At 45.3% G+C, this 19899-nt stretch overlaps 1 protein-coding gene across 1 annotated transcript in view; it reads right to left on the bottom strand.

Moving 5' to 3' along the window:
• The window catches only part of PIK3R6 (phosphoinositide-3-kinase regulatory subunit 6), a 54141-nt gene extending 50232 nt beyond the window's left edge, over positions 1-3909 (bottom strand). The window contains exon 1 of the mRNA XM_090291800.1: positions 3742-3909. The gene's annotated coding sequence lies outside the window, so the exon portion shown is untranslated. The remainder of the gene's footprint in view (positions 1-3741) is intronic.
• Positions 3910-19899: the final 15990 nt, after the last annotated feature.

Here is a 19899-nt window from a genome sequence, read left to right as displayed (position 1 = left end):
GACATCACAGGAGAGAAATACACCGGCCTCTGCCACCAGTCGGGACAACCCCAGCACCCAGCCCGAGCAGCAGGGACAGCGGCCACAGGGTGAATCCCAACCACCTGGGGGGAGCCCCCAGTCACTGCACTGTGGCCGCTGCCCCTACGCTGCCCACAGCATCCGCCCGTTGCCCCATTTGTTCGCTAGTTGCCTTCCTACCTGATGGACACTGTCCAAAAGGTCTGTCACACACAAGGTAGGCAAACTTGTCTTCAACTGAAGAGCAAACCAACAAGTGGATGGATTCATTCATTCACTGAGTGGGTCCCCGCTGAGCCCCTTCTGCATGTCAGATGCTATTCTAGGTCCGGGGGATACGACAATGCCTTAAAATAGTCAAAGGCACCTGCCCTCATAAGGATTGTACTCTAGTGTGTATGTAGTGAGGGTGAAGGGTACAGACAAACTCAGTAATCAAATTGTATATTGGATGGTGATCGGTGCTCTAAGAATAAGGCAGGGAAGGAGAATGTGGGGTTCCAGAGGTTGGGGTGTGGCTTTGAAAAGGGCAACCAGGGAGGTCTGATTGGAGGAGACAGCTGAGTAGAAAACCTGCAGGAGGAAAGAGCAAGCCAGGTGATAGCTGCTGGAACCACATTCCAGGCGAAGGGAGTAGCCAAGCACTGAGCTGTGAGGGGCCTGGGGTTTTCAAGGGACAATGCAGCTGGGGGCCATAGTGAGGGGACAGTAGGAGGGTGTTGGCAGACAATGCTCCATGGGTTTCTGTGTGCCTTGTGAGCTTTTGTTCCTGATCATCTCCAGAAAGTCTGTGTCATGAATAGCTTTGGAAAAGAGAGAGTGTGTGTCAGGGCAGAGGGCAGGTTAACTTGCCTTCCAGTGTAATGGAGACAATGCCTCCTTCCAGGCAAAGGCTGGGTAGGTTTGCTGGCAGCCCATTGTGGAAACTGGGTTTCCTAAGCTTGGGGCTCCTCTGCTTGGCTGCACCTTCGCACTGCCCCTTGGGACACGGCAGGCAAGGGGAACATGACACTCATGCTTCTGGTTGCGCTGTAATAAAGTCCTTTGTCTCTGACCCTAGAGTCACGGTTTTCTGCCAATGTCCTTAAAATGAACTTGTTGGCAAGCTAACTTGTGAGTTACAAGTAGGGCAAAACCTTAGACCCTTCATGGCTCTTGACAGAAGGACGAGGCCAGAGACCAGGAGAAGGAGAGAATGAATGAGTGAAGAAGCAATGAGTGAATGAAGAAGCTGGGGTTTAGAGGGCACAGCTCCTTAAATACAGAACATTGACAGCAGCCAGTCCTCCGGGCAGGCGCAGACTCACAGCGGGTCACTGCCTGGGGGTGGGGCAGGCCCCAGGACCGTCCACAGCACCATGGAGCTGTCACTACGGACAGGACACAGCGGGAAGAAGCTGAGGGCAGAGCGTTCACAGCTGCGGCTGCCCATGTGTTGATGCAGGATGAGGTGGGAAGGCTTCCGGCCGGAGGAAGGACCGAAGGCAGCGGGTTTAGAAGGGATGTGGAGAGGCCAGCTCAGGGTCAGTGTTTCCCAATGCCGATCCCAGGTCTGGACGATCCCCCACCCACCCCAGCCCCACAACCCCTCATTGCTGCTCCTAGAGCAGGCTGTCCTGTCAGGAAGCCACCACCCAGACCTCCCTATGGATGCTCCTTTTGTACTAAAACCCGGGAAGAAAGACATGGAGTTTCCCAGGACGGCACCTCCACCTCCCTCATGTCCTGTGCCCTCCACCCTGGCACGGAGAGAAGGGTCCCCTGCACCAGTCCACTTTCTTCTCCTCCCACTGCTGCTGCTTCGCACCCCCAGGGGTGCAGGGCCAGACGCTACTTCCAGTTCTCCGACTGGTTCTCTCTGCTGAGACGGTCACATCTGCCAGACTGCACAGCAGGTTCTCCAGTCAGAGCATGTGCTTAGTAGACTCACAACAGGGGAGAGGGAAGTGGAGACGCAGACCTCAGAGCTCTGAGAAGGTTCCCTCAACTCTATCCTTCATCCCTCATTCCATGAGGCCCACTTGGGCTTTCCAGATCTGGAGGGGCCAGGGAGCTGAGGGCCTGGCTCCACTGTGACTGTCCCCTGTGGATGGGGAAGGCCCATTTCCTCCCCTATGTCTGCCAACAGCCTGGAAGGAAACACCTGGATGATGGAAAGCCAGTCCGGGGGTGAGGGGAGAGCGTTGTTCCCGGGGACAGGGAGACAGGACGCAGGTCGGGAAGCTGCGGGGACCAGATGGTGATGACCCAGCCTGGCGTGCACGTTTGCCACGTCAGCCAGGGAGATAACAGAGGTGATCGGCAGGCCCCAGCGAGAGGCCGTGTAGCAAAAGGGCCCAACAGGTAGCGTTGGTGCTGGACTGCCTGGGTTCATCCCTCTCTGTGGCTATGGCTACTTGGGCTAGTGGCTTAAAATCTCCGTGCCTCAGTTTCCCTAACTTTAAAGGAGACCTAATAATAACACCTATTTACAGAATTACTGTGAAGACTAAATGAGGTGATATTCAGCTCTGACTGGCAGGGCTCAGTTGGTTGAGCGTTGTCCTGCAGAGTGAAAGGTCGCCAGTTCGACTCCTGCTCAGGGCACATGACTGGGTTGTGGACCCCTGGTTGGGGTGCATGTGAGAGGCAACTGATCAATGTTTCCCTCCCTCTCTTTCTCCCTTCCCCTCTCTCTAAAAATAAATAAATAAAGTCGTTAAAAATAAATAAAGTAAATGAGGTGATACTTAAAAACCTCTTAAAGCCAAATAAAGAATGGAACAGGCCCTTGCCTGTAAGTCCTCCACAAATGCTACACTTTAGTGGCCAAATTGAATCTCTAGCTATTCTTTGTTTTCACACCACTTTCATACCCTCTCCGCCCCGCAACCACCCCGGGTCCGCACACTTTGCTCCCCTAACCCCGATGCCTGGCGCCTCCTGTCCACACACAGACCATCTGTCTCCATCAAGGCTCAGGTGTACCTTCTGCCAAGCCCTTCCTGTTCCCACATCCAGAGGGCTCTCTCCGCCTTTGCACACACCTTGCCCAGGGCTCTGGCACATCTCACTGTCTGTGCCGGCTTCCCCAGGATGGAGACCCAGCCTTGGCTGCGCTCTGGCATTGGCGCTCACGCAGAAGATGCTCAATCCATGTGTGTGGAGAGAAAGGCCAGATCAGCATCGCTGGCTCCACATTCCCCAGGAGAGGGATGGATAGCTGATGTCCCACAAAGGTTGAGGACAGGGACCTGGATGGTTCATTCTGAGTTGCCCACCCACTCTGTAACCTTTGGCAAGTGGCTCCATCTCTCTAAGCCTTAGTCTCCTGACCTATAAAAGGGGCATTAAAACACGTATCCAGCCTACTTCCAATTGCTCATGAGATTCCAATGGAATAAGGAGTGTGCTCTACAGCACTGGGCATGTATAATTCTTCTTCTTCTATTGGCATTTGCAGGATTTAGGGAAGAAAGAAGAGGTCTTCTCACAAGCTGCTGTGTGCTTTCTTCTTGTGAAAGCGGGCTGAACAGTCTCATGTTGGCAGAGTGGCCCTAGAAGCCACCAGACCCGGGGAGCCCTGCTCAGAAGGCTGGGCCTTGTGTTCATAGAGCCAGGGGTGTCTCAGCCCTTCACAGGAGCCCATCCCAGCATCCCTCCTCCAGGCACCCCGTCTACTCTGCTCGGATCTGCTTCTCCCATTCCTTCCTCAGGGACCTCATCCCAGCCGGCACCTACCTCGGCTCAGCTGCTGCAGCTTGGCTCCCCAAGTCCTTTGGCTGGTTAGCTCCCCACAGTCCTGCCCAGGGAGGCTGCTGGCCTCAGAAAAGCCAATGTCTTAGGGAGCCCAGACTGGGGTTTTCGGTCTCAGCCGCAGTCTCCAGGCCTGCAGAGAAGAGTGCAATGTTGAATAGGCCCCGCTGTGTCCCCTCCTCTTCCTTCCCCTTCCTCACAGGCCTCAGAGCTCCTCCCAGAACACATCCTGCCGTGAGCTTGCTCTGTGGTCACCCGTGGTCACCGGAGGTTCTTTATTCTGACCGGGTGGGAAGTAGGCAGCTCGGAGGGTCCCGCTGGAGTTGACTGGGCAGTGAAGCAGGGCCCTGACCGCTCTCCTGAGCTCCAGACCACCCTCACCTCTGGGCACTGGCAGCCCTCAAGCCCCTCCAACTCAGTCTGTCCAAACTTAGCTCATCACGTCCCCTTCTGAACCCATTTTCTTGCTCCTCACCTCAGCATCAGAAACCTGAGTGCCAACCTTCACCCCTCTGGCTCCCTCCCCTCTTACAGCTAAACAGCACTAAGTCCCGTCACTATGTCATGCATGGACCCTTCTGCCCATCTGTCACTGCTTCATCAGGGCAGCATTGTCTTCTCCTAAATGATGTCATCAGCTCAGTGTCCCCCTCTCACCCGGCCACCACCTCACAGCCACAGGTCTCCTTCTGATGGGGAGACACAATCTGATCACATTACACCTTCAATGGCTCCCCATTACCTCCAAGGGAACAGCCAAACTCCTTGGTGTGACTTGTGAGGACTTTCTGGATCTGGTCTCTCTTTAATCCCCAACCTCGGGCTTTATCCTGTCACTCTGACTCCTCCCAGAAGTCCCGATGACTGACCGCAGAGCCTCGGTCAGGGACCCAGGCCTTCACCTGCGCTCGGGGACTCTCTTTGCAGCCCTTCTCCTGGCTCCCACTAGGCACCCTTTGTTTGGCAGAGAAGAGCAAGAACAGATGTTCTGGCGGCAGGATGAAAAGTGGGCGCCACAGATGCTGGGGGAGGGGAGTCACGGAGGTGACCGTCAGCAGAGAGGACATGGGTGCAGAGGACGAAGAAGCATCTGTGGCCCCAGCAATTAGGAGAGAGCAGTGCCGGGGAGCAGCTTACCTCCAAGGTGACATGTTTGCTAGCTTGTTGTATTCTTTCTTTTTCTCACATTTTGAAGCCAGGCAATATTTTGGGGAATCTTCAACACATTTCCAGGCCTTTACAAAGCTCGCAGATTTCTATGCTCTCATCGATTTGGCCTGATGGGTTAAATGTAGAGACAGATTGCTGACGGCAGAGTCTGAGTGTCTGGATTCAGCTCTGCCTGAAACCCCCAAGCCTAGATCTACTCTTAAGTTGTTCAACTATCTGATCCAATACCACCCCCTCCCCCTTTTTAAATTAAGCCTGTTTGAGTTAGGTTTCCGTCACTTGCAGTCAAAGGAGAAATCACTTTTTCTGTGAGGCTTAAATGCATTTTGTTCCGTCCCCTCATTTCCCAGAAGGGAACATTTGAAAAAAAAAAAGAGTCCGGAAATTGAAACCATGTTCTCTATTGCTCAGCTTTCCTCCCGTATGTACTTTTCTGTCCCCCTCATGTCACTGGAATCACATTCTGTTTTGCACCTTTGTATTAGTTTTTAGGTTACACGTGTGCCTCACCCCTCTGGCCTTCCACAGTAACTTCTGGGGAAGCAGAGGGTAGGTCTTATTCATTATTCTACTCATCATAGGGTAAGAGAAGGTTAAGAGAATGCGTGGCCCATTAAACTAAGTAACTGGATTAATGGGTGAATGGGGGAAGGAGGGAAGGAAAGAAGGAAGGGAGGAAGGAAGAGAGGGAGGGAGGGAGGGAGGGAGGAGTGAAATGAATAAGGACTGAGAGCTCAGTCCCCGCATGTTGAGGACTCAGCCGTGGCCAGGCAGTGTGGCCATTCTTATCAGCCTCGGCCCAACTGAATCGGAAATCACAAGCTGATGTTGCCTCTTGTGGCTGCACTGCTCCTCTTATCCTCAGTGACTGTGTCTGTAACTCCACTGGCTGCGGTAGGCACAGAGGGGGCTGCCTGGCGCCTGTTGACAGCTCCCGAGCTCTTCCCTGTGCGGAGGAGCTGAGTCTTCCCTCAGCCTCCTCTAGCTCAGCCGGGGCCTTTGGAATCTGCTCCTGTAACTTGCCTGGAGCTGTGAAGTTACTGGTCTTCTCTGCAGACCTGTGGCTTCCTCACTCCTCTTTCCAGGACAGCCCCACCCACTCCCTCCTAGTCAGACACACGCATCTTATGTATTTTTTACCTTTTTTTCAATTATGGTTTACAGTCAATATTATTCTCTATTAGTCTCAGGTGTACAGCACAGTGGTTAGAAAATCATGTGCTTTACAAAGTCGTGCCCCTGATGTTTCACGCACCCACCTGGCACCATACAGTTATTACAATATTATCGACTATGTTCCCTGTGCTGCACTTGACATTCTCATGACTATTTTGTAATTACCAGTCTTTATTCCTTAATCCCTTCGCCTCTTTCACCTGTCCCCCAACCCTCCTCCCCTCTGGCAGCCATCCGTCTGGTCTCTGTGTCTGTGAGTCTGCTTCTGTTTTGTTCGTTCATTTGTCCTTTAGATTCCACCTATGAGTGAATTCATGTGGTATTTGTTATTCTCTGATTGACTTATGTCACTCAGCATAGTACCCCTAGGTTCATTCATGCTGTCACAGATGGTAAGATTTCATCTTTTTTATGACTGAGGAATATTCAATTGTCTATATGTCCCACAGCTTTTTTATTCGCTTGTCTATTGATTGGGACCTGGGTTGCTTCCACATCTTGGCTATTGTAAATAACACTGCCATGAACATAAGGTTGTATGTATTCCTTTGAATTAATGTTTTGGGTTTCTTTGGATATATTCCCAGAAGTAGAATCGCTGGGTCATAAGGCCATTTCATTTTAAATTTTTTGAGGCTCCTCCATACTGTTTCCCACAGTAACTGCAGCCGTCTGCGTTCCCACCAACACTGCAGGAAGGCTCCCTTTCCACCAGCACTTGTTTTCTGACATGTTAATTATGGCCATTCTGACTGCTGTGAGGTGATACCTCATTCAGGTTTTAATTTGCAGTTCTCTGATGACCCAGTGTCAGATTTGAATTTGGATTCCTTTAATTGCAGGTCTTGAGAACTGAAAAAGATCTAGTACTTTGTCTATTTAAAAAGTTTTTTTTTTTAAACATCCTCACTCGAGGACATATTTTCATTGCTTTTAGAGAGGAAGGAAGAGAGAGGGAGAACATCAATGTGAGAGAGAAACATTGACTGGTTGCTTCCAATATACACTTTGACCAGGGATTGAACCCACAACCTTTTGGTTATGTGTTAAATAGTTTCTCCAGAGAGAAGAACTGTTCTTTTGAAGTTTTTTTTTTAATGTGGAAAAAGTATATAACATAACTTTTTAAAATTTATTATCTTAACCATTTTAATGTTAAGTGATTCAAAGTACATTCATATTGTTGTTACCACCATTTACCTCCAGACCTCTTCATCTTGTACAATTAAAACTCTGTCCCCAGTAAATAATGACTCCCCACTCCCCTCCCCCAGCCCCTGGCATCCACCATTCTCATTTCTGTGTCTGTGAATATGACTATTCTAAATACTCGTATAAGTAGAATCATACAGAATTTGTCCTTTGTTGTGATTGGTTTATTTCACTTAGCAAAATGCCCTCAAGGTTCATCTATGGTGCATTATGTTTCAGAATGTCTTTCCTTTTTTAGGCTGAATAATATCGTATTTTGTGTGTATGCCACAGTTTGCTTATCCATCTGTTAATAACACTAAGAACTCTTTATTCTTAAAACATACTCTAATAACATCACACCTAAAAATTGATAATTTCTCAATATCAAATACTTTGTCAGTGATAAGTTCCTCTTTGTATCAAGCGTTTTAAACACTTGGTTTTAATTGACTTCCGGCAAAGACAGAGGCATAGGTAGACACACTTCGCCTTCCTCCCCAAGCATAAGAAGGATTCCATCTACCTCAAACCTAAAAACAATGAGAACTACCAGAAAATCGAACTGCTTGGAAGCCCAACAAAGATATAAAGAAGTAACACTCACCCGGACAGGAAGGAGGGGCAGAGCTGGGGTGGTGGGAGCAAGGCAGTCACACATTATAGAAGTAAGGAGGGACACCTGGGGAGAGATCCCAGCCCCAGACCAGACCGAGCAGCTCACAGTTCCAGTGCCAGCATTGGGGAAAATAAAGCCTCATTGCTTCTGACTGTGAAAACCAGTGAGGGTTGGGGTGGTGGAAGAAACTGCCAGTATCCCAGCAGAGTCTGCTTGTTTAAAGGGCCTCCATGGTTCTAGAACATCCCCAACCCCTCCCACCCTGGGAACCATGGCCAGGGCAACAGCTAGAGAGGTAGGTAGGTGTCAGTCCCATATGGGAAGTGGGAGAAGTGCCTGGAAAAGGGGTGAGTGCTGAGCAAGGTTTTCTTGTGATGTTGTGGAGTTTCACAGGTTAGTGAGCCTCGGCGGCTGTTGCCTTGTATGATTTCTGTTATTTCTCATTCCTGGTTTATTTAAATATGCAATCTTTATTAAAATTATGTTCGTCCTGATGGGCCGCTCCTCTGCCTCCCTTCCGAGTCTTGGTGCTCCCTAGGGCTTGTGCCATGGTGAGCACGCCCGTCGTCCTCACGCCCTCTGGGTGATTTTATCCAGTCTCCTGCTTCAACTCCCACCTGTACATAGCACCCCCAGGTTTTTCACATTCCAATCATAAATGTATCGCTCAATTTCTTTTTTATAGTTAATATAAAACATCATTCCTCTAAAGAAATTTAAAATATACATTCAGTGTAGCCAAGTTCTTTTTTTTTTTTAACTTTAATTTTTCAATTACAATTGATGTTCCATTTTATATTAGTTTCAGGTGTACAGCATAGTGGTTAGACGTTTCCATAACTTATGAAGTGATTCTCCTGCAAGGTCTGGTACCTAGTTATTACAGTATTTCTGACTATATTCCCTATGCTGTCTGTACCTCACATCCCCATAACTATTTTGTGACTGCCAGTTTGTGCTTCTTAACCTCCTAACCATTTTCATCCAGCCCCCAACGCCCATCCCATCTGACAACCCTGTTTGTGTTCTATACCCCTGCGTCTGTTTTGTTTGTTTTGTTAGTTTTTATATGCCACAGATAAGTGAGATCATATGACATTTGTTTTTCTCTGTCTGCCTTAATTCACTCAGCATAATACCTTCTAGGTCCCTCCATGTTGTCACAAATGGTAAGGTTTCATTCTTTTCATGGCCGTGTACTATTCCATTGTATGTGTGCACCACATCTTTATCCAATTGTCTACTGGTGGACACTTAGGTTGCTTCCGTATGCTGGCTATTGTAGCTAATGCTGTGATGGACACAGGGGTGCAGACATCTTTTCAAATTAGTGTTCTGGATTTCTTCTGGTAAATAGCCAGAAGTGTAATTTCTGTGACCCCTGGATTGTTATTTTGTATTAAGTAATACAATGTCTTTAAAAATTCTGAAAGTAAAGAATGCTGGGGAGGGCAAACCCTACCAGGTGTTTAAAAACTATGTGAAGCCACAGTAAATGAAAGTCTGGCGCTGACACTCAGGCAGATCGAAGGAACGGACTAGACAGCCACAGAGAGACACACGCAAGGAGCGCAAATACATTTGGGAGCTCAGGTGAGGCGAGAATAGCATTCAAACTAGCGGGGGGAAGATGATTAACAAATGATACTGAGAAACTGAATAGCCACTTAGAAAAAGGCAGAAGCTGGAACCTGATACCAAAATAAATTCCCAGTAGATCTGAAACATGAAAGAAAGAAAGAAAGATAGAGAGAAAGAAAGAAAGAAGTAAGTCTTGGAAGGAAATGTAGTAGAAGGCTTTCGAAGTATAACACCAAACCAGGAACACACATGTCCTTGGGCAAGACTGATGAATCAGACCACATACAAAATTTGCATAAACAGATTCAGAAGACTTGCAGTTCATTTCAGGGAGCTACCTTTATTAATATCAATATATAAAAAGCTTCTTCCAAGCAATGAGACTTCAATAGTCAAGCAAGAAAATAGGAGAGGATATTTAGAGACAGTTTATGGGACAAGACATACAAATGGCTCTTGAACATGAAAGGTGTACAGGGTTTACTTGTGAGAAGTATAAATTAAAATTTTTCATCTACGGAAGCATCAAACATCAAGCTGTTTGATAATGTGGCTGACAAGGATTTAGAATATAAGTATATCCATTTGGTGCTGATTTTGAAATGTATGCCTTGTCCCATTCAATTCTACTTCTAGAAATTTATTCTATAGATATTCTAGTATATGTGTCAATTTCAGCATATATGAACAAGGTGATTTATTGCAGTGTTCAGAGATAAGAGTAAAACATTGGAATAAGCCAACTAACACTAGTATGCACACTAAATTGTTACATAAATACAATGAAATATTGAGTGAAAAAAGCCAGGCCCTGACAATGTGTATAGTAAGTTATCAATTAGGGGAGACCATTTAATAGCTGAGAAATCAAGATACACTCAGATAAAAATATTTTAGGCTTTGTGGGCCACAGGGATCCTGCATACTCTTGCATCTTATTTTTAAAATTTACCATGCAGTAGACCTCTTTCCGAGTCACTTTGTATACATCAGACTCACTGTATTTATTAGTTGCTAAGTACTCCAATTATTGGTAAAGCTATGGAGAGGGTCCTTGTCATGATCCATTTGCTGCTAGAGCATGGGGTGCCCTCATGCACTCGTGCTGGTGGGTATTTTTGTAGGCTATGTTCATACAGGCTAAGTTGCTCGGCCAAACCCATTGCATTCCTTTGACACTGATCTGCTGGATGGCTTGGGAAATCCTCTCTTCTACTCTATGAATACCCATTCTCCCACACTCTTGCCAACATTAGATATTAATCAATTTTTAAAATGTTTCCTAAGTTGATGAGAGAAAAAGGGAATCTCATTTTAACTGACACTTCTTTATTAGTGAGAATGAATACTTTGTGTTGTCTTTTTATTATCATTAATGTCTTACTTTATAACAAAGCCAGGGAAGGTGTGGGAAATGTACACATTTGACAAAGTTGGGTGTTGGATACTCTAGTGTTAGAATGCTCTCCAAGTTTTACTATATACTTACAATATTTCATAATCAAAAAGGATGACCGTTTAAGTCTCCTGAAAACATTCTTTTACCTCCTCTGCCAGCCTTCCCAGTGTGATTTGACACTGTCCCCCAGTCACATGTCTTATCTGTGAGCAACTTTCTATGGCCCGTGAGCTCCGGAAAACGTGACTACATCTGATACATCTCACTGTGTTGACAGTTGAGCACAGTGGGTAGTATGTGTTCAATACTTATTTATGAAATGAACGTATAAAAATCACTCACTTTGAGAAAAATCTAAACTCTCTGTATTACCGTGTTTACTATCTTAACCTGTTACTTCAGATGGCTTTGTGATGATTCTGAGATATTGGCATACATATGACCAGAGTATTATAAACAAACTTTGTGGGAAGAAAAAGTATTGGAAAGAGATGGATAATGCCAGGAAAGTTACATAATTGCTAGATTAACTATATAATAAATGTCCAACCAGAATCCACGAGTGTCTTAGACTCTGTCCCATCCTTTAGTTTCGGGTTAAAATACCTCTGTTCCCCTGTTCACTCTGTTACTTTGCTTGGTTTGCTTTGTCGTGACAGTTGTCCCAGTTTGTAACTGAGTTTCCTTCTGAAAGTGTATGTGAGTTGGGGCGGAACTTCATCTGCCCCATTGTCCATAGCCCCTAAAGCCTGGCACGTAGCGGCTGCTTGACGCTTACTTGTTGAAAAAAAAAAAAAAATCAGTTGCTGCTTTTCTAGTTAAATTCTTGACTTAATTTGTTATTTTAATCTTAGAAACCCACATTGAGTCCCTTCTGCCAAATCACGGGAATGTAACAGACCAGTGTGTGGTGGGAAAAGTGATGTTGGGGTGGCAAACAGGCAGGGTGTTTACAGCAAATAGGACTGGTTATGTAAAGCTCAGCGTGTTTAAAATGCCTTGTGGCTGAGTGTGCTTTCCCTGATTGTGTGTGCTTGATTTTAGTCTCTAGCCCAACCTCAGAGCAGCCAGTGTATGATTCACTTTTTAAATCCTCCCTTAATTTTTTTGGCTATGGTAAAATATACCAAACATAAAATTTACCATCTGAACCATTTTTAAGTGTGCAGTGCAATGGTCTTCAGTACGTTCCCACCGCTGGGCCACCCTCCCCACCACCCCACTCCTGAACTCTGCTGTCCTCCCAAACTGGAACTCTGTCCCCATTAAACACTGCCTCCTCAGTCCTCCCTTAATCTTGACCAAAATGTCCAACCTTTTCATGAATAAATAGCCCAGTCCATTAGAAATCATACCGTCCTTGTGTGTCTTCTTACAAATTATACAAAAATTACAAGCATAATGTGTATGTTTTCAAAAAACTGATATGTAAGCTGTGAAAAGTGAGTATTCTCATCCCCTCTAGAGAAAAAAACGATGGTAAGTTTGGTGTGTAGTCTTCCAAACATGGAAAAATACAAAAATGATAAAATTTTGTTTTTCAGAAGGCTGGAGCAGATTTGCTCATCCCAGTCTCTCTTCAAACTGCCTCTGCTGATGGATTTGTGGTGAGTATTTTAAAATCAGATATACATTTTTTACCTTTGTCCAAAAGACTGTGAAGTTAGGGCAGAATTCCCCATCTGCTGCTTATCCTTGCAATGGAACATTAATATTCCCTCTGAGACACTGGCAACCTGATTGTTTTGTGTGGTTTTTTTTTATAGCCCCAAACTAAGAGTGGTTTTATATTTTTAAAGAGTTGTAAGAACAAAAATAAAACAGGCGAATATGTGACAGAGATCTTATATGTCCCTTTATAGAAAAAGTTTGCTGACTGCTTGCATTATTGGCCCGAGTATGATATTCCTACTTTGATTGCAAAATATTGCCCTTTGAGTATTCATGTCTTTCTTCCTTTCTTTCTTCTTCCTTTCTTCTACCTCTTTCTTTCTCTTTTCTTTCTTTCTTCCTTTCTTTCTTTCTTTTCTTTCTTTCTTTTCTTTATTTCTTTTTCTCTTTCTTTCTTTCTTTCTTTCTTTCTTTCTTTCTTTCTTTCTTTCTTTCTTTCTTTCTTTCTTTCTTTCTTCCTTCCTTTCTTCTTTCTTCCTTCCTTTCTTCCGCCTCTCTCTCTCTTTCTTTCCCTCCCTCCCTCCCTCCCCCCTTCCTTCCTTCCTTCCTTCCTTCCTTCCTTCCTTCCTTCCTTCCTTCCTTCCTTCCTTCCTTCCTTCCTTCCTTCCTTCCTTCTTTCCTACCTTTCCCTTTTCACCTTTATTTTTAGAGGTAGGTTGAGCGTAGTCTAATGCAGTGTCAGGCGGGCGGGAGAGGTGGAGGGATACCGCCCCCTTGTGGCAACACTTTCCTCCCCGGAGCCAGGATGAAATGTGCTGTCAAGCCTTCAGAGGACGGCAGCTGTGGGCATGAGCTTTGGAAGCAGACTTCCCTGGGTGTAAATTCTAGCTTTTCCACAAATTGGCTGTGTTACCCTGGAGGTTATTCAACTTCTCTGAACCTCATCTATAAGAGAGAGAATTGTCTGTTTAACATGTTTTGATCCCCCACTATGGGCAAATACGTGTTCACCATTATTTTTATTATGAGTACTCTGAATCTACTTAGTCACTTCTCGTTTGCCCTTCCCAATATCTCTGCCAGGAATCTTGTGGTTGATTGCAAAAGTGGGCACAAATTATTCCCCTTCTTCTAGCCATGCCCCGTGGCGTTACCCTCCCACACGAACTGGAGCCTTGATCGCGTGACGCTCTGGCCACAGGGAGGTTAGGCAACATGAAACAAGAGAAAAGTAGACGTGTGAGTGTGAAAAGTGCTTTTGTGTGGAGCTCGCTCTGCGTTGCTGCACTCGGACCCCAGCTGCCACGTGAGCCAGCCCAGGCTGGCCTGCTGGAGGATGAGAGCCCCGTGGCCCAGTCACACCCCGTCACCCGGGCAGCAGCTGCCAAACCCCTGGACACGTGAGGGAGGCCATCCTGGCCCAGGAGCCGACCTTCCAGCTGATCGCAGGTACAAGAGGAAACCCACAGCCAAGGCCTGTGCCCAGAAGGGTGAACGGAATAAATGTTGTTGTTCTACCCCACTACACTTTGGGGTGGTTTGTTACAAGCAATAGACAGCAGATGCAAAGACCTTATCTTCCCACTTTGCAGACAGAAATGTGAGGCCTGCTTGAGGCCATGAAGCAACCCTTACTCTCTTTCCACCATGCAGGGACGCCCCTTCTGACATGCCCAGTCCCCTGATGCAGGGACAGTTACTGATGAGACAGGGGCGGGTGAGTCCACGTGCCATTTCTGCAGCTCTCACCCACTCACTTATGACTCTGTTTTCCCATCAATAAAATGGGGTCACAGCACCTCCCAGGTAGGATTAGTGTGAGAATTAAATATTGTAAAGCAGCAGCACACAGTAGGGGCTCTGTACTCCGTACGTTCCCTAGAGATGTTGGACCAGGTGCTATAATTATTACCCCACATGCGGAGCCCTCCTTCAGCAGAAATGAAGTCCTGTCTGAGTTTCAGAGGTGGAAGGCCAAGTCTAATTGCTCACCACAGGGTCAAGGAGATGGAGAATGTCAGGGAGCTCAGCCTCATGCCCTCCTAAAGGGTTGGGGTATTGATACTAACCCTAGATTTGGGATACTAACCCTAGCCCCAACACCACCCTTACTCGAATCTTTTAACCTGAGTGTTAGGATTTTAAAGCAATCCCTCAGGAGTTCTGGTCACTGACTAACTGCACTCTCCCTAACCTCTTGGCAAGACTAGAGACATTTGTACAACCAAAGACTATTTTGTGGTTTAAGAAGGATAAAATGGACTATGCTTTACCCTCAAAGACAAAAGAAATGTTGCTTCCTTGATTATTCTTTCTTACTTCGTGTAGATCAGATACGGAAACCTGTGCATGAGCATCATAGAGGCTAATTACAGTTTCCTTCAGGGGCTGGAGGGATAGTCTCAGCTGACCGATGCCCAGTTCTACAGGCGCTCAGAGAGGGGAGCGTCAGGGGTGCCCTGTTGGGAGGGGACCTTTCTTCAGCAGCGATTGTCCTCTTTGATTAATTGCCAATCAAGACAGACTCGAGAGACACATCCTCCTGGCATGTGTAGATGTCCTCTGCTCTTGCTTCTGGTTTCCTTCGTCTTGACTGCTGTTTCGCATCTGACTTGCTAACGGCAGCAGAATAAACGACCTGTGCAAGCAGGTCACTGCCTGAGCCGATACTCTCAGGGCTTTCTTTCCTACAACTGCTGGTGGCCTCACAGGAAACCAACCAACCAACAAAACGTGCATTTTCTGGGTTACTCAGTTCCTGAGGAAAACATCCCGATGCTAAGAAAGGGGTCTTCTGTGCTAGCTTTCCTCCAGAGAACCAGCCCAATTCCAGCTTTCTGATGGGGGTGAGGGCTGATAGTGCAGCGCAAGAAAATGACTTTCTAGATCAAGGCCTGTGGCCATGTTTCTACAAGCTGCTGTATTCCCTTTAGGTGGTGCCTGCTGGTGTCACGGGGGTGGGGTATGTCTCTATGTGAGTGGGTGTGGTGTGATTGTATGCACATGTGTGTGTCTTTCTCTTGGAGTTATTAGAGCCCCCTTACAGAGCAAAACTGCCTGCAAAATCTCATAGCTGTGGCTGGGGGTACTGCAATGCCACTCTGACCCACAAGTTAGGGACAAAGTCCTTTACAAGACTGTCCATTCTTCAGACACCAGTCACACATTGGGGGCCCCCAGGCCACCCATTTCCAAAAGGTTGGCTATAAATTCAGGGCTTCCCATGACACCTTAAATTTGACAGTTCATTCACTACAAATGACTTGCAGAACTCAGGAAAGCTCTGTACTTATTACGACAGTTTTATTACAGAGCACACACACAGGGCGAGGTCTGGGAGGACTCTGGCCTCTCCCTGCAACTTCAGGGCACCTCAGCCTCCCAGCACATCAGTGTGTTCACCAACCACAAAACAGTATTCCACTTAGTTCAGCATCCATACTTTTTATAGGGGTTTCATTCTGTAGGCAGAATGGATTAAAGCACTGAGTGTACGGCTGACATAAATTTCTATGTGCCCTCCCCTCTACGGGTCTTTGACCTTGGTTACCTTGTGGCAACATGATCCTACCTGTCTGAGCATCTGCACTGGGTGTAGCATTTATATTATAGAGACAGCAATGGTACCAATGTGAATATACCTAATATTTGGAGGAGTGAGCATGGGGTACATATAGTAGCTTTTTAGTTTAAATGTATTTCCCAATACATTTGACTATCCCTCTCAGTATTATAATTTTACCAACAATGCCAGTGTTAGACCACATTGCAGTGATGGTAGCTATAATCTGAAAAATAAAAGTCAAAAAGTACTGGCACATTCCTGGAGTTCCTTTTAGTCATTCATGATTAGCCTAGTCCATCATCATATCGGATGATAAAAATGTCCCCTGGGGCAGGGCCACACAGGTGTGCAGGCTTCCTTTGAGGTTCAGGTTCCAAAAAAAGGAATGGTCTCAGCTTTATAGGGCTGCACCCTCTCAGGCACCTGCCATGAGAGAGCTAAGAGCCTTTTTGTGAAAAACACTGGATTTCTCTCATTGCATAACCCATGGCTTCATTCCTTTACCCTCAGCTATTCTTTCCCCTTCTCTCCTTGGTACAGCACTAATGGGCGATTTCTACCATTGTGCCACGTAAGTGTATTCATCGTTCACCCTGTTTGTGCCAGATGGAGTGAAAGCACAACCCACTCAATCGGGACCTGGGACTCCTGACAGAAAAGTGCAACAACACATTTACAATTTCTTGCCTAGGAATCATGCCTGCTTCTGACCATTGTAGGTGCAGCCCAGACCTGGAATTACTGCCTCAGGTAGGAGAAAGTGGTGGGGAAGGAAGAAAAATATATTGCCATCCCATTATCCCCCCATGATGGGAGGAATGGCAGCGTCATACCAGCCTCCTCTCCCACCCCTCCCCCCAAGATCCACCAGAAAAGCAGAAGGATCTATCTAATGGGGACGCACCCTCAGCACCCCCAAGGTGAGTGTGAGCAAAGGCTCCTGAAGGCATGTAAACAAGCCCATATATGTATATTCCCAGCAGTTTTAGACAATTCAGTGCTCTAATTGCCCATTCCAGTTACCCATCAAACCTTGACTCTGAGTATGAGAGTGTGTCCCTCAGTCTAAGAAAATGTAACTAAATTGGCTCAGGATCTTCTGTTTGGTTCTTCTGTTGTGCTCCGAGCATTTGTATCTACCACCGGGTACATACAGTCCAGAGTCAGTGTCTATTCCTGTCGGGACCCATGTCGCCCTCTGGGGCTCCACCATGGGTCTAACGTCACCCACTTGCCAGTCTGCCCCGTAGCCGTCAGCAATCCCTTCACCTCTTTCGCCCAGTCTCCAAACCCCCCTCCTCATGGGCAACCACCAGTCCGCTATCTGTACCTACAAGCCTGTTTCTATTTGTTTGTTTGGTTTTGTGCTTTAGATTCCACATAGAAGTGAAATTATGTGGTATTTGTCTTTGACTTATTTCACTTAGCAGAGTACCCTCTACGCCCATCCACGCTGTTGCAAAAGGTAAGATTTCATTTTTTTTTTTATGGCTGAGTAATATTCCATTGTATATATGTACCACTGTGTTTTTATCCACTTGTCTATTGGTGGGGACCTGGGTTGCGTCCATATCTTGGCTATTGTAAATAATGCTTCAATGAACATAGAGGTGCATATATTCTTTTGAATTAGTGCTTTGGTTTTTTTTTTTCCTGATACATGCCGAGATGTGAAATCGCTGGGTCATAGGCAGTTCCATTTTAAATTGTTTGAGGAAACTTCACACTGTTTTCCATATGGCTGCACAGATCTGCTTTCCCACCAACAGTGCACAATGGCCTCCTTTCCTCCATGTCCTCACCAGCGCTTGCTGTTTGTTGATTTATTGATGATAGTCATTCTGACAGGTGTGAGGTGGCATCTCATTGTGGTTTTGGTTTTCATCTCTCTGATGATTAGTGATGCTGAACAATTTTTCACGTCTACTAACGATCTGTACGTCCTCTTTGGAGAAGTGTCTAGGTGTTCTGCCTACTTTTTAATTGGGTCGTTTGTCTTTCTGGTGTTGAGTTGTCTGAGTTCTTTATAAATTTAGGATATTAATCCCTTATTAGATGCATCATTGGCGAATATGTCCTTTCATTCTGTGGGTTGTCTTTTTGTTTCGTTGATGGTTTTATTTCTTGTGCAAAACCTTTTTAGTTTGAGGTAGTCCCATTTGTTTATTTTTGCTTTTGTTTCCTTTGCCTGAGGAGCTATTTCAGAAGAGAATATTGCTACGAGAAATGTCTGAGATTTTATTGTTTATGTTTTCTTTTAGGAATTTGATGGTTTCAGGTTTTACATTTAAGTTTTTAATGCATTTTGAGTTTATTCTTGTATATGGTGTAAGAAGGTGGTCTAGTTTTGTTTTTTTGCATGTATTTGTCCAATTTTCCCAGCACCATTTATTGAATAGACCTTCTTTGCCCCATTGTAAGTCCTTGCTTTCTTGTCATAGATTGATTGGCCATATAGGTGTAGGTTTATTCCTTGGCTCTCTACTTGGTTCCATTGACCTATGTGTCTCTTTTTCATGCCAGTCCATGCTGTTGGAGTACGATAGCCTTCTAGAATAATCTGATAACAGGTAGTGTGATACTGCTCACTTAGTCCATTTTCAAGATTGCTATTGAAAATGACCCTATTCAGGGTCTTTTGTGTTTCCAACCCAAATTTTGGATTGTTTGTTCTACTTCTGTTAAAAATGCCATGGCATTTTTATAGGAATTGTTTTGGGTAGTATGGACATTTTAATGATTTTAATTCTTCTTATCCATAAACATGGTATATGTTTCCATTTATTAGTATTTTCTTAAATTTACTTCTTCAATGTCTTATAATTTTCTGACTGCAGGTCTTTTTCCTCATCAGTTAAATTTATTTCTAGGTATTTTCTTTGACTTTTAGTGCAATTGTTTTCTTAGTTTCACTTTCGGTGGGATTGGTTTCTTAGTTTCACATTCTGATAGTTTATTATTGGTGTATAAAAATGCAACTAATTTCTGAATATTTATTTTGTACCCTGTTACTTTACTGAATTCATTTATCAGTTCTTGTAGTGTTTTCATGGAATCTTTAGGGCTCTCTATATTACAGTATCATGTCATTTGCAAATAATGACAGTATGACAGTTTTACCTCTTCCTTCCCAATTTGGATGCCATATATTTCTTTTTCTTGTCTGATTTCTGTGGCTAGGACTTTCACTATTTGTTGAATAAGAGCATATGGGAAATGCTTTTAGTTTTTCTCCTTTGAGTATGATGTTGGGTGTGGGTTTGTCATTTATGGCTTTTATTATGTTTAGGTATATTCCCTCTCTTCCCTCTTTGCTGAGATTATTACTACGAGAAATGTCTGAGATTTTATTGTTTATGTTTTCTTTTAAGAATTTGAGATTTTTCTTCTTTCTTGAGGTAGGCCTGTATTGCTGTGAATTTCCCTCTTGGAAACGCTCTCATTGTGTCCCATTAATCTGGGGCTGTTGCGCTCTCATTTCCATTTGTCTCAAGGCCCCAGAGGAAGCTGCAAGCTGCCAGAAGAGAACAAATTGGTAAACTGGACTTCATTAAAATTAAGGTCATCTGTTCTGTAAAAGGCACTGTTAAGAGAATGAAAAGACAAGCCACAGACTGGGAGGATATTTGCTAAACGGTTATCTGATAAAGGACTGGTAACCAAAATATATGAAGTAAACGTAAAGTTTAACATTAAGAAAACAAACAACTCAATTTAAAAATGGGCAAAAGATTTGAACAGACACCTCACCAAAGAAGGTATATACATGGGAAGAACATACATGAAAAGATGCTCAACATCATCGTCACTGGGGAATTGCAAATTAAAACA

Source organism: Furipterus horrens, unplaced genomic scaffold (genome assembly GCF_987537825.1).
Source record: "Furipterus horrens unplaced genomic scaffold, mFurHor1.1.pri manual_scaffold_11, whole genome shotgun sequence".
Classification (NCBI taxonomy): Eukaryota; Metazoa; Chordata; class Mammalia; order Chiroptera; family Furipteridae; genus Furipterus; species Furipterus horrens.
This window is presented reverse-complemented; position numbering and strand designations above follow the sequence as displayed.